This window comes from Patagioenas fasciata, chromosome 3 (genome assembly GCF_037038585.1).
Source record: "Patagioenas fasciata isolate bPatFas1 chromosome 3, bPatFas1.hap1, whole genome shotgun sequence".
Taxonomy (NCBI): Eukaryota; Metazoa; Chordata; class Aves; order Columbiformes; family Columbidae; genus Patagioenas; species Patagioenas fasciata.
This window is the reverse complement of record NC_092522.1, coordinates 106,343,832-106,359,717: the sequence shown is the minus strand read 5'-3', so window position 1 is coordinate 106,359,717 and position 15,886 is coordinate 106,343,832. Positions and strand designations below refer to the sequence as shown.

Genomic DNA, 15,886 nt, shown 5'->3' with positions numbered 1-15,886 from the left:
CTCCCTTATGAGGAAAGGCTGAGGGAGCTTGGGCTCTTTAGCTTGGAGGAGACTGAGGGGTGACCTCATTAATGTTTACAAATATATAAAGAGTGAGTGTCACGAGGATGGAGCCAGGCTCTTCTCGGTGACAACCAATGATAGGACAAGGGGTAATGGGTTCAAACTGGAACACAAGAGGTTCCACTTAAATTTGAGAAGAAACTTCTTCTCAGTGAGGGTGACAGAACACTGGAAAAGGCTGCCCAGGGGGGTTGTGGAGTCTCCGACTCTTGGAGACATTGAAAACCTACCTGGACGCCTTCCTGTGTAACCTCATCTAGGTGTTCCTGCTCCAGCAGGGGGATTGGACTGGATGATCTTTTGAGGTCCCTTCCAATTCCTAACATTCTGTGATTCTGTGAATCATAAATCCACCGCATTAAAAAACACAGCACTAAAGCCATATTAGTTTCTTCACCCTTTAAATCTTTTAAATTACCCAGTCTGGAGGCTTAGGAAAGCTGGTTATGCACAGGTTAAGGCATCCTCAATTAAATCCAGCAATGCTTAGCCCCTCTCCATTATCTACAGTCAAGAAGAGCGTTTCCTTTACAGGTTTTAACTGCAAGGTGCACTTTATCTTTTTTTGAAAAAAATTCCAATGATTGTTGTGCAGCATTGACACAGAGATTTCCATTTAGAAAAAAATAAAAGGCTGAATTAAATTTCATTTATTACTTTTATTTCTTCCTCTTTCTACTTCCGTTTCTTTTCTCATCTGTTGAATATGTGTAAATTTTTTAATGTAAATGTATTTTTGCCTGTTTTTACAAGCAACATTTAATCTGTACAGCATTGGTGTGGGAGATAGATAACTTGGTTTTGAATGCATTTGGCTGACTATATACATGAAGATATTTCTTGATATAGTGATTTCATTAGGTTAGTCAGAACCTCTAAGTTGTAAACCAATAGAAGCCCCAAATATGTACCTGGGGATGAAAAATTATGTTAGTTTTTGTTGAGAGACTGGTTTCTGGAAAGTTAGTCAGGCAAAGTTAGCACAGATTAAGAGTGCTTTTAGAACTAATCTCTCTAAAAGTTTTTTCTACCCAGATACCCGTGAAAATCTGAAATACACTGACACATATGTGTTTTCTGCAGCTCTTGCTTCTCTACAAGGCTAGTGCAAGCATCGTTGTAGTTCCAGGGAAAAGACTTTAAATATTGCTATTTTTCACTGTAAGAAGTATTACTACAGATGGATCACATGAACTGAGATTTCCCAACTCATTTCTAGGCCAATTTAGCAGGCATACAGCATTTGGAAAATTGGGGCAAGTTCTGGACCCTTTTCTGAATGAAACCGTGACTTCCTAAGCCATGAGAGGTGTCTCCCTCGCCACAGCAGTTATCTCAGCCTCGGCCCTGGGCAGGGAATTGCATCCCAGCATTTAAGTGTTGCTCTCAGGCTTTTGAAGCGTAATGGAGTTTTAGACCTTTGAGGGGAAGATGGAGAGGGCTTGGAGAAGAAGGTCAGAGTATCCTAAATTAAGACTTTCTGTTTTCTTCTCGAGAGATGAAGAGCAAGATGCACCACTAGAAGTCAATTCAGACCTCAAGAGTCTAGAAGCATCCCTTGAAGGTTCTTCTCTCACTCTTCATTCACTGTAGAAAGAGCCCAAGGTGATAAGGTTCCTGTTAAGGTGCCTGAGATAAGTACTTAAAATTAGACAGGCTGATTCCTTTCCCTTATGCTATGAGAAATTTTCTGGTTTGCCTTTTGGTACAGCTTGCACAGGGTTGTACATTAATGCAATATTGATGTTTTGTGACAAGGTAAAAGGCCAATAAAACTAGTGCTCAATGTGAATTATTTCACCTGTTTGATACCTGCTTTTTCCTTAACTGTCTTAATGGTGCAGTTTTTCTACCTCAGTGACATCTGGTTGCATGTATTGTTAATTTTTGCTTTGTAGCTTGCATCTAGATTAGAGTTTGTGTGTCCCAAAAGTGGTATCAGTTCCTGAAATCTTGCCTCCTCAGTGTTGTGTGGCTTGCATAAATGTCAACTGGTCCAAGGGAGTGGTTTTAAAAGGAGCAGAGCTGATGTGGTGTTCTTCAAAGGGAAGCCTAGGAGACTCATCTCTGCACCTGGGTTTGTTATATACACTGAGCGATGGGAAGAGTGCTATGAATGCTGTCACTCAAACAGTGGAGAGGGACAGGCAACCATGTCAAAAATGATGTTTCTTTTACTAGTCTTGCAAAAGATGTCTGCAGTGATGTGACTGCAGATGACATCAAACAACATAAGTGATTGGTCTCTGCAGTAGATTTAAATTTATCTAGTTCCCTGTGTTCACTGTGGTGACTTTCAATGCTAATTCTCAGTGAGTGATGCATGAAATAAATTCACGGTCCATACAGAGTTAAGATACTTTTAAGCTATTTGAGGTACCTGTGTTGTAAACATCTGTGCCTCTTGCTTTCGTGCATTTCTTCCTGCATGTCAATTATGCAGTCAAAGAAGCACTGGAAAAGAGGAGAACAAGTTTGCTGATCTAGTTCTTTTTCTTTTTTGAAAGGAATGAGTGCCTCATTGTCTGAGCAGAGGGAAACATAAGATAGAAGCACACTTTCATCTTCTCCAACAAGGAAGAGATCAGCTGAACTGATGCAAATAAGTTGTTTTTGAAAGTGATCCCCAAAGCTCACTGTATTCGCTAAGCAAAGCTGTGGGTTGCTTAAACTTTCATTTGGAAATCTAAATAGTGTGAGAAAGTGTAAAACATGAAGAAGTTTTACTGCATGACTGTAATGCTCTTTGAAGCTGAAGCTAAATCCAACATTCAGCACATACAGTGTCCTGCAGCTGCAGCAGCATGCGTGCTTCAGTGTGTTTGGAGAGGATGCTTCTCAGTTCTGACTTCAGATGACACTCTGTGTTCTTCTTAGGATTACCCAGAAGAAAGAGGCTGCAAAATGCAAGGACGGAAAAGCCTCCTGTGTGTGTGTGTAAGGTCATGGGAATCCGGTGACAAGAACGGCTCGCTGGAATCTGCAGAGTAGGAGAACTGGGAGAACAGTCTAATTGTCAGTGGATCAGGCCTAACTAACCTGAGGTAGGTGGGGTTATGGTGTATTGATAAGAAAGGGATTTCTTGTTCAGTGTAAACTGATACTAAGCTTTTTTTTTTACCACGAATAACTTCTTCCTTTTTTTTGCACATGACACCCAGTATCTGCATTTTGTGTTGACTCCTTTGCTATATACTGTCTGCTTTTACAGTCAGCTAGGAAGAGAGACATATTCCTGTCATAATTTTTGGATTTCAATCTCTGTTCTGATGACTTTCTCACATACGAGACTTAAATAGCCATGGGAGCAAGGGGAAGGCACTGCCCTCTTTCCAAGCAGAAGGCCACAGAGTAATGCACAGCCCTTCTTCCTGACCGCTTGAGTTCTGGATTTTGTACAAGGGAATAGCTTTTATAGAATAGAGTGAGAATGTCTCCACTCTAGAATAGATTTGCCCTGCCCTTCCAGCAGGGACTGAAGATGGGATGTAATTTCCTCGTCTCCTTCATGATGTGATATGTTAGACTGGTGGCAGGTCCACCTTGCTCCCTGGGCTGTGACCTGCGGCACCTGAGCAGCAAACACTCAGCTGGGTCCCTCCAGGGTGTGAGTGAGAAGGTTGGGTGGGGAGTGACAGGGGGACCTGCCCAGGCTGCTGAACAGCTGAGCCGCCTGGTGCCTTGGTCCCCCACACTGTAATAGTCCAGCAGGGGAATGCAGATTTTGCAGGGAAACCCGTCTGCTAGGAGAGCTCTGAGGAAACCTGCTAGACAGAGCCTCTTGGGCAAGAGTGACAGGTTAGTAGTTTCTGGATCCTGGGCACAAGCACACAGGTGGTGTTTTCCTACATCAAGGCTGAGACACCTCTGGGTGTAGAAGGAAACAGAATAACAAGCACTTGGGTTGGGATTCATCTCACCTACCTTTAGATATTTGTCCTGAGTGTTTACATACAAGCTGGTTACACCAGGCTCCCATTGATGAAAGCTGGGATGCGATTCATCAGATTGATGATTTCAGCATCTTATGAGCTCTTTAAAATTTTACTCTGAGGCTTCTCTATGTTGGTATGTTTGTTGGTGATACCTAATTATTGTTGTCTTCTGACAAAGCTGCTGTAAGAACACTGCCCAACCTTTTTAAAAATTAATTTCTCCAGATATCTGTTTCATAAAAGAGTCGTAAGGAGAAAAAAGATTTAGAGTTTCTCTCTTACGAAATGCCAGGAAATAAGGAAGGGAAGTAGAGCTGAATTTAGATTGATCCGTAGGCTCTGTATATTTGTGACCTGACACACTAGCCATTTGCTCATTATACCTCTCCAGCATTTAATAAAGCAGAATAAAGGCTTTTATTTTATTAAATATTAATTCACCTTTTCATATTTTTTAGAAAAGGCTATAGGAATAAAGTACTGCTGGAGGAAGATAACTGAAGGGATAATAGTAAATGAGACACAATTTCCCAGATTTCTAGCAAAAGCTCTCCTGGCTTTACGCTACCACTTTGTCTAATTATTTCTGATTTTTTCACCCAAAAAAAACATATAGAGAAAGAAAAGGAGAAGAAAGCACAAAAAGCTTGGATCTGTGGGAAAAAAAAAAAAACTGTCGCTGAAAGCAATTTTTTCCCCCTCTTTGTTTACTGGTGAAGGTGAAGCAGTAACTCAACATGCAGGTACAGACGTGATAATTTACTTGTCAGTTATGTGGTGGAAAAATCACTCTTAATGATAATTGTTATATTAAAGGGTTTTTTTTTTCATAAATCATGAAGGCAGCTGACTATTCTTTTTCAACAGTGCACTCTACTGTTTTTTCTTCCTGGCCCCTATCATCCTGCAGGTATTTTGTCACACACCAGTCAGAGAAGGATCTATTGTGTTTTATCATTAAGTACAAAGGCTATTTGTGGTCCTGAGTCTGGCCTTCTCTGTCCAGTTGGCAGTGTTGTTCACTGTTATTAAGGACATTCAGATAGAAAATGTACTTATGATTTGGTAAAATTCAGTTGTTGACAGAAACAACCCTTACATTTCTTCAGATGGCCATTCCTCAAGTACAGTACATCCTAATCCAAAGCAGTGACTTTATATTCATTTTTAGCACATTTGTTGAACTAGTATACATAAGTGCCTTTAGATTATTAATTATTATGTTTTAAGCACTCAAAAGGAAAGGGAAGGAGAGCTACTTGTTTGGAAAGATGGTCGTTATTCAACTGGTTAAAGGAAAAATACATTTTTCTTTTTTGTTTGCTATTTTCCAATTATATACTATGGGAATGAGGATGGTGTGTAGATGGCATAAATGAGAATGATGTAAATAAATGTGTTTTGGAAAACTTCACCCTGAAAAGGCAGATAATGCAGCAGGATAAGGATGAGGTATGAAGTAGTCATCCCAGGCAAGAACAGAAAGAAAGCTGCTGTGAAATGGACAAGAATGCAGGCAACAACTGCAGCTGTTGTAACTAGGAGAGGCTGTACATATTAAAATTATACTTTTACCAGGAGAAGCACACCCTGTTACAACAAGGATTAATTTCTCTTCACTTTTAATTAAGCAAATAAACTAAAATAGAAAGGAACACTCTGTCACATCACAGTGCATGGAGGAGGCAACGTGAACAAGACCATGGCAGCTCGGCTTGGCTTCTCATAATTTTGACCAATAAAGCATATGTCCATGCAGAGTTCAAGTCTCAAACAACCTTGTTATTAAAAGATCTGGAAAGGACAGGACCTGATGTTAAGGGCCATTAGCAAGCGAGATGCCATAATGGATAACTTACTTGTCATGCACACACAAGTGCCTGTCATGTCTATAACCTACCTGGCAATTCTCAATGGTTTTAACTGTTGATGATCCATCTGGCTCCCTAGATACTCATGTCTTTGCCATCCTCTCTACCACCCATCACCTGAATGCACATCAAGTTACAATCCAAACACCCACCTTAGTCTACTGCGCTCAGTGCAGAAGAAGTGTGCAAAGCAATGTGAGTACGAGCAGAAGAATTTACACCAGGAGACAGAAATGGAAGGAAAAGATATGCCTCAGGGAAGGAATGGTGAGAGATGAAATCGGAGATCAGAGTATCCTGCTTCTACTGCTACCAGTGAGTTTGACAGGACAAGGGCTGAACTGCTCTCCAAGGGAGTTTATCCCATTCCACTCTCCTACAGCAACAACTGCCACCCCAGAAACACTGAAGCTTCCCTAAAAACCAGCAAGAAACCTGGTTCTTCATGGCTGCGGTGTAGCTCACTAGGTATGGGAGGGTCATAACTATTTGGTCACCCTAAGAAATTTGCTGTCTTATTTAACCAGACCCCTTTGTCCCAGCCATGACACTGTAGGCCTCTCCTGCCCAAAATGAGCAGTTTGTTTGATCTTGCTTAGGCACATCACCATCTAGTGAAATTATAATTATGCAGCTTTAATAACGTTGGATTTTCCTTTTTGCTCCTGCCTTCTTTCTGACGTAGCAGATCCCTTCAGAATTTTTAACCCTCACAGAAAGGTAAAAACAATTTGCAAAATTTGGCAGTATTTGAAATAATTTTTTACTTAAACATATCATAAAAAATATTTTCCTTTTTATAGCTCCTTTTATATCTCCCCAAATTCACTTTATATAAAGTTTTGTTGCAAAAATAATTACAGGTAAAGTAGACTATGTGGATTAGGATGTTTTCAGTATAATGTTTCCTTTTCCACCAACAGAGGGAGTAAAATCATCTTTCCCCTCCAGAACTTTCAGCCATAAGGTTTAGTTATGTGAGACCAGGAAATTCACTGTGGGCTTTGCAGTTGTCAGGGCAGGAGGTCAGCTTGGTCTCGCTTTGCAATCTTTAGAAAATTATGGTGCATTATAAACTAGCACAGACTATGTGAGAATAAATCAGAATAGCTGATGTATTGTGGGCTGAATGGATGTTGCGCCAATTATGAGACGCGTATCAAAATTTTGCCATGTGGTGCACTCCCTTAAGGACTAGTGATGAAATCTGTTAATTGCATGATATTATCTACTGGTAAGTGCACCATTAATGCATGTCAGCGCCACTCCTGACAGGGCTGGCTTGAGGGGTTTTCACTGCCGTAGGCAAACTGGAAAGTGTGTGCCACTCTTAGCCACATTTACTTCCACAGTAAACAGTCACAACAGTCAGTTGTACATAGGTCTCAATTTTAAATTATACACCAGTGACTTATTTAAATAATTAGGGCCATATTATCCACCCCAACAGCTGAAAAATATTTTATGAAGAGGAGTCTTCATAAGAGTAATTACATTTCCTTCCTGATCCCTCTTAGACCATGAAGTGCATGTGAGTTTGCACTACTTAGTGAGGACTTGGCAAATGCAAAAAAGAAAAAGCAAGGCTGGAAACACAGGTATTTGTTGCCCAAGGCCATATGATCTCTGTGGCATCAAACCCTGGCTGACCTGCAGGGAAATACCTGGAATAGTTAATATTGGGTATGTCAGTGCTCTCTACCCCAGTTCCTCTGTGTTATTTTGTGTCTTGTGTCACTCCCAAATAACTACTAGACCTCCTTTAATTCCATATGTCTAATCAAAATTATACTTCTATTGTACTGTTGTATTATCCTTCATCACAAATTTGTGAAGTCTTTGCAGTCATTTTGATTGGAAACCATAATGTCCCCTGAAGAATCAGCTTCTCCTTTCCTGCACGAAACTCTCTTGAGACGCACATGAGGACAACACACTCGTGTTGGCTGGGCAGCTTGACTTTGCAGGTTTGGTCTCAGACTTACACTAGCTGCTCCATCCTTCTGGCGGACAGGATACATCCTCTGAATTCCTATGGGCTGGAGTTTACAGTAAGGTTCTTCTGGTTACTGTGGATAAAGAGATGCAGATTTGTTGGCTCCAAGAATGTGAGCTTTACATTGTGCTGAGTTTCCCTCTGGATGTCAAGCTGTGTGTGAGAGGGGGTGGGTACCCCCACTTCTGTCACTTGCTACATGGGTGGTGTGGCAGAGATACAGGGGGAAGAAATGTCCTATAGTAGGTTAAAAATCAAAATCCATGTATGTGGAGTGATATTTTGTTTAATATGATCATCTGATCAGGAGTGTTCTGTGTTATATCTGAGTAGGAATTACATTATTTAACACAACCGCCTCCCTCCCCACCCAGAGTTTCTAGCCTGTTTTTCCCCTCTGCAGTCAAAATATCTAAATTTATTGTGAATCAGAAAGTTTCTTAGCCAGTTTGTAAATAATGCAATACTCCCTGTAGTATTTTAATTGAAATCAATTATTTCTGCAGTTCCGGGTTGAAATATTTCATCTCACTGCACTGAATCAAGTTGAAATGTTTGATGTTCATCTGATGTGCAATGACTCTTCAGTTTCCAAATAAAATCTTTATGGGCATTGTCCTTTGCTTGTCTTATTTTACCCTGGCTTATGGTAAGGGCTAATTGGGTGTCGTATGTTTACCATCAGTCTTGCAAACCATAGGACTTGGAGTATCCTACGTGACTTGGTCATAGAGGAGGATACAAGACATCGCTGAATATATTGCCAGCCCAGGAAGTCTGTGAAAAATCATGGAGTTATGTAGCATCTGCATCACAGTTCCAGTGGGACTCCCATGAGGTGCTGAGCAGATGCAAGTTGACATCAGTATGATTCAGATTAAACATTTCTGCTCAATAAACCAAAGCATTTTGATTTGGTGGGACCACCCTAGAACAAATAACTTCATTTTTATTTTCTGTTTTGGCAGAATAATTTTTTCCTACACAGCTGGCATAAATCATTTAACAAAAATTTCCCTGAAAATTCTAATATTTGCATTGGAAAAGTGTGTGTGCGTACACATGTGTGCAAACACAAATACATATGTAAGTATATATATGTATGTATAAATTGAAGAAAGCTCACATATGTTCCTCCTTGTTTTCATTTACCTGGGATGCTTAGCTGCATTTTAGAAAACAGGAAGAGATGTGGCCTCAGAAATGAAACTTGCTGTATTAGACAAAAGGGTTATTGTAGTTATGAGCACTGACTTTTTTTTTTTTTTCTTTTTTAAAACTGTGACTGTGTCACCTTGAAAAGTGAGTTGGTTATACGGTGCAAAACATGCATTAGAAAGTGCTTGGACTGAAGGACTGGCTGGCTCAAGGGATCAGTAATCTAATGTGAGACCTTTCACCCCTTAGACACCAGCCTGAATCCAGCATAGGTGAGTAATAAAATCACAAATCTCTCTGCATCTGGCAGCCATTTGGATGCATAAATAAACTGAGCTGATCATATCAATATAATTTAGTGGGAAAAAAATCCCACATCTGTGCAACAATTAGCATGCTTTTTGGGTATCTCAGCAAACAGAGCAAAACCTTAAAGGGCATGGGGATTGAAAATAACAGTAGGTCGTGTTTCCATAATATTTCCCATCCTGAATTATCCCAAAGCATTTTAAAATTTATTAACTTAAATCATGTTCCAGTGTAAATCTCCTTGCAAATGCCAGAAACCAGGGTCTGCTTAAACGCAGCCAACCACTCTACATGGCAAGGACACCATGAAACCTGATTTTCTTTGTATTTAAAATGTCCTAAAGAGGGAATTCTGGTGCTCTGCTTGAAAAACAGGTACGCAGGGAGCGAGGCACTGAACCAGCACCAGGACTCTCTTCTCACAGTTACTTGGCAACATGGCCCTGGCTCTCCCTCCTTGCCACGGTCCCCAGGACCTGCGTTTGGTTGGGGTTAATTAGATGTTGCTTGGTGCATTCCCTGGCTAATGCTAAAGTCTTCTGGGAGCTTTCTTGTGGCCTAAGGCTGAACTCACAATAACTATGCTAATGAATTAATGGGAACAAGCAGGAAAAGGGTGAGTTAGAGAAAGCTATCTGTCTTTTTAACCCCTGTGTGAGCTGATGTTAATGTAGGGCTGGCAAACTCCAAAGCCTTGCTGGACATGAGCTGGCTTCCCGCGGAGCCGCTGGGGTGTATCCGCATTGCCCCCCCAGGCATCCTGGTTCCAGCAACACGATGCGGAGGCACCCAAGCGCTGGCTCTGGAAGCTGTACAGAAGTACTTATGCAGAGCTTAAGCTAATAAGCTTTGCCAGACCTGGGCTGGCCCGCACAGAGCCGGCATGGATGTCTCTGCGATTGTGGCACCATTTATCAGCAAACTGGATAATCTGCCAGGGGGATAATAGAGAGCTGACTGTATATTGAATGTTTGTTTGCAATGAAAATTCCGTGTTAAGGTTTTGACTCTAAAGGATCAGTGGATTAAAGCCAGACAGCTGACAAGATTTCTGCTCCTTTCTGTCTGCTGGCCTCTTTCTTGGAGGTTGCTGACCCTGTGACAGGGATGGTTTAAAAGCTCATGAAGCAGTTTCTGAGTAGTTTATAACATGTTGTGGCAGTGTTGGTTTTTGGTTTTGTTGGTTTTGTTTGTTTGTTCGTTTGTTTTTCCTGGAATGATGGAAGTGATAAATAGTATTCATAGTACAAGTCTTGATAAACCAGGAGACTGATTCAGACACCTTAGACCCTTTCCATTCTGTTCTCTGCAGGTATGTCAGGTTTTTTTATTGAGTTGTTAGAGAGGGGAACCTTGTCTTGCTTCTGTCTGCATTCACTCTTTAAATGCCTAACTGTGGCTGCAGAAAGGATGATGAACCTGAACTTTGGCTATTTGGGAGCTCTCTGGATGAACATGTCACAGGCTTGACATTTGTGATCCAGTGCACCAAGAGAAGTAACCATCAGAATATGATATATGGGCAGAGCTCTGGGAGTCATAAACCAGACACAACAAAGATAGCTGCAAGGATAAGAGAGAAAACCAGGAAGACCGGCTTCAAATGTTCCGTCTTGGATGGTTTAAAGTAATAGACATGACTGAGAGCAAGTGTACTAGCTCATACACATGTGGTTGTGCAAGCAGCTCTAGAAGGACCAGAAAAGGTAACATTTAAATTCATAATGAAAGAAACATGCTGAAACATCCTGAAATTCTCTATTGGTATGATACAGCAATCAGGGAAGATCAAATATTTGAACGTAGTAGAACAAATCAGTGGATTGCAAGTACAAAAATTAATCCTTTACAATTTTATTCTATTTACATTTATACATATATAGAGAGTTAGTTTCTTGCAACAAAACAGAGCAGAACCAAAACAAGTACAGAGAAGTTTGTTACATCCATTCTTGGACCATTCATGCTTTTAAGCCGCAGATGGAATAATCTTTGTAGATCCTTTGCTGGGTGATACATCTTTATGACTGCCAGTCATGCACAAAAAGATTAGGTACAAATTTTTGTGATAGAAGCTTTTGTGCTACAGTTTGTCTCCACACCACCTTAGAGCAAGGTTTTGCACCTGTTTTTCAATGGAGATGCACATTAAGCTGTTAAGGTTTTATTGTTTAATGTATTGAATGGAATTCAGATTTTTCCCCTAGCTTGAAGGTATCAAGTACTGATCCTTAGGGTCCAGGTGATGCTGCAGTCTCTTTGTCCTGCTCAGGTTTCATGAACTAAGCAGGAATCCTTGCACCTCTCCGGCATGAGGACGCTCCTTGCTGTTAAAGTCATGGTGTCTTTCTACCTCTGCATGCATTACGCTGCACAATTAACTTTGTATCTTCACCTGTGAAAGACCTAATTCTAAGTATGTATTTTCCACTTCCCTTTTTAATAACACAATCTGTGAAAAAATACATCAGAATGGAAATTGCCTTCAGAAAATGTTTTAGTATACATGCCATGTATATCATGTGACTGACGATTTTGTCTGCAGCTTTCACCCTCATAAGAAGTTTCAACACTAAGGATACAACTCCTGCTCCTGCATACACCTGTGCCCTTTTGGAGCACCCTGATGCCTGCTCATTTTACAGTCCCTCCACAATGAAGAAAGTTTTAGTCTCATAATAAATGAAAATATGGCTCACATATTGGTATCTTTTTGAGTCGTTGAAGAAGAGACACAGAATTGGTTTAATAAGCACATTTTCTTCAAGGTAGCAACAAAGGATGTATAAAAATCTGTTGATAACTGAGAGGCAGCAGAGTTCATGTTATTTGCCTTTGACTCACATTCCAAACCTGGCAGGTGCTCAATGGTCTATCACAGACAAAGGTTTTCTTACTACTTGTTTTAATTCCAAACTTTGTTAAAGTATGGATACTCTCCCAGTGCCGAAGTACCCATCAGGCTCAACCCCCATTGTGCTGTGTACAAACTTGGAGCAGTTCCATGGTTTTTTGAAAATACTTTGGGTTGCCCATAGGGTCATACTTCCTGGAATCAATGATTGGGATGCTGGACCTCAAACATCTCCCTTTGGTAGATACAGCTTTTCATAGTTATCAGTTTGTTAAGGCCTTTGAAATCAAAACATTAAGGAAGTTGCTCTGCATGTGCAAAGCTATATTAATGATTATATTTATAGTAGGTCCTATGTAAACATTTTCAGTATGCAGAAGTATCATCTCTAAAAAAAAATCTTCATTCATTATGAACACCACATTCTCAACAAAATTAAACAAAGATGTATAAATTGGAATTGACAGAGCTGCATTTCATACATTTTTCTCCATTATGGCAGCCACAGCAAAAACTGGTGCCTAAAGATTTCTCTATAGCAGTCTGGGCTCATCCACACTGCAGAAGTATCCTCTTAGAAGGTGCCCTAAGGCGTCACCTTAAGCTTCTACACAAAACCAAACTTTGTCTTGGTCTTAGGCCAACCCCAAGGACAGTCCTGATGGCATTTAACACAGATAGAAAACTTCTTTGGACTCCAGGACTCCCTGCATTGTAATATAGATAAAGTCAATATGCTTTACGGGATCTGAGCATTTATTAAGTGCTGCTGTGCCCCAAATATGGTTCTAATGCAACAGTTAAACAAAACAAATCAATGGAAAAAGTACCATTGGCTTCAGTGAAGATTGTTTTAGTCTCCTGAGGTTTTATTGCAAACGCAGAAGTGTTCAAGCCTATTGCTATGAAGTGAAACAGTCTGCGCATTACTTGGCTGAACCGATCTATGACTACTCTGGTATCATTGCTCTGCAGAGTCTTGTCTTCAAAGCCCAGTATGAGGACAGTTGTGCAACTCTTCTGCATCTCAGAGCCACTGAACTCATCTCTTAGTAAAGAGAATCATTTAATACATCTACATAGAGGTTTTTCTTTTATTTTCCTGCAGAAATTAAAAAATAGAGAGTCTGTCATTTTGTCATGATGTAATAATCAACTCTGTGCTACCCAACAGACTTTCAGATTTTTCAAAAGGCATGAAGTTTGCTCAAAGAAAGATCCATGAGTTCTGCACAGCAAAAAGATATGTACAGTAAGGAGATCCCATGTTACAGCTGTGGAGCAAACAGAAACCCTCCAGTTGCAACATCTTTGATGTCTGAAAAACAAACACTGAGATCCAGGTGCAAAGTTGTTAATTAAAAAAAGTGAAACTGTCTTGAAATTTTTTTTTGTAAAATTTGTAATTTAATATTTTTGGATGACAAAAGTGCATTGCAGGAATATTTGAGCCAATCAGGTTCATCTTCTTAGAAAATTTACACTGGATAATTACTGCTTGAATTTAGACAAGTACTTTGACCCATATTTTGATCATTTCTTTAGTGGTTTTTTTTGAGGCCCAGATGTTCAAAGATGCCAAATACTGGACTGCTACCTAAAATGTAATTCTGCATGTTCTAGGGCTGAATGAACCAAAAATCTAGAGCCATGAGGCTGAAGGAGAGATACTTAAAACCAGTCATAAAACTATGGCACAGATCTATCTACACTTTAATGTAACTGTACTATGGAATGGGAATATTGGGAGGAAATTCCATATCTGTGTTCAGCTGTCAGGTAAGAATTTTGCATTGAACTCACAACCATGTGGTTATTCCCAAAAGCAAAATTCATACCTAGCTGAGGAGATGTTAAGAACCCAGTGTGACATATGAGTGAAAAATACGGAGAAACATTCCTTCTGTTCTTCTTTTAAGAACAATTTCTTAATATCTTAAAACCACTTTAGGCTACAGGTAACAAAGAATACTTTAAATAAGAAGGTAATAATGCTAGCCAGAAGCTCTGTTGCAATGCAATTTAAACTAAAATCTATGTTTATAATAGTTTTTCCATGCATTTATTCAAATATATGAAAATGTATGCAAATTTACATTCCATCGTGGTTAGGTATACTACAATGGATATTTCAGGCTATGAAGCTTCCCTAGTTAGCAACTCTCACTGACTTCTGTTGCGACAGGATTCCAACAGCTGATCTTGAAATTTGAAACTAAAGAGAGCAAACAAAGGTGAAGTAATATTATCCAGGAACTTAGAAGAAAATGGAAGAACTATCCATTCTTACAGGTACTTTATATAACAAAAAAAATCCCTTTACTCCTTTTTTAGTTTTTTGTGACCATGCAGTTAGGCATGTAATTACCTGTTTATCAGGTAACAACCCAGACATTCAGCACTCAACAAATTGGTGATTGCATTCAGATGTAATTCAAAAGAATTATCACCACCCTAAATAATACTTACATTTATTGCAAGTCGTAAATGACCCTTTTTAAAAATTGTCAATCTCCAACGTACATCCTTTCCCCTAAAGGACACAATAAATGGCTTAAGCACCGCTCCAGTTCTACTGAAGAGATATCTGATTAACAGCCTTTTTCTAACGCGGCAGCAGAGGTAAGAACCTGGGAGGGTCAGAAACGAAATCTAAATGTCTCTTTTCACAGCTATTTGGGAAAGAAATCTGTGTAGTAGTTTGATCTGTATCTGCACTTGCATTGAGCAATTGTGTTCAGGCAGAGAATTGCCTGGCATTATCTTATGACTCACTTGACAGAGCTTACCCCTACTTTTCATTACCTGAGAAGAGATCATTACAAAACATACAAGTAGTATAATTTTACAGCAATCTATTTTAAACTAGCAAATTAAATGGGAAGAAGAGAGGAAATGGAATGCAGCAAGTATAATGCTTTTAAAATGTTTTTAAAGAAATAGGAGCCCAGCAGAAGTGTGAGAGAAGGTCCAGATTAGGGAGCGGGAGCCCTTTCACTGGCTTGTGACATGGCAGGACTAACTGCACAAACTTGATTTGTGCTGGAGAACGCTTTGACTGAAAAAAAATAAAAGGTAAATAAGCATGATGTTTTGTAAAGGGTAATAGATGGGAGATAATTGGGTGTATGTGTGTGTATGTGTTTCAACCAATGTCCAAAATTGTGCTTTTGAAGTTTCAAGCTGAATCCTGCTGCTTGTTAGCTGCAACCAATACAGGATAGTTGTAAATTGTCATAACACTTGGACTAAATAGCTGTGAGATATTGAGTCCTCTCATTACTAAAGAAACATATGGCAGGGCCAACAATTAGGATGCTGATCGTGCTTCTACATGTAAACTAGATTAGGAAAACTCTGGGCTTGAGGGATGTGTACAGAAAAGGATACCAAAAAGAGAAAGTGATCTTGGAGAGAAGAGGACTGGGAAAGAAGGTGGTGAGCATCCTTACTGGGAGAAGCGTGCTGGTGGTCAGAGTTGCATGGAACTGGACACCAAGGAATGCCCAGGGACTTTCACCAGTGATGGTCCAGAAAGGTAACCTGGGGCAGCAGGGCAGCAGAAACCAACAGGACTTTCTGCCCAGCACTCCCAGGCCAGCAGTAGCCTCGTTGCTGAGGTGGAAAGCGAGGACCCAGGAGTGTAGTGCTGGGGCAGGGGAGTGATGGAGTGTTAAATGATCAGGTAGGATAAAAGCTC

General features: G+C 40.1%; 1 long non-coding RNA gene across 1 annotated transcript in view; it reads left to right on the top strand.

Moving 5' to 3' along the window:
* Nucleotides 1–4,564, top strand: part of LOC139827763 (uncharacterized) — a 29,307-nt gene extending 24,743 nt beyond the window's left edge. Inside the window, exons 3-4 of the long non-coding RNA XR_011738690.1 lie at nt 2,941–3,107; nt 4,457–4,564. This is a non-coding gene — a long non-coding RNA (uncharacterized lncRNA). The remainder of the gene's footprint in view (nt 1–2,940; nt 3,108–4,456) is intronic.
* Nucleotides 4,565–15,886: the final 11,322 nt, after the last annotated feature.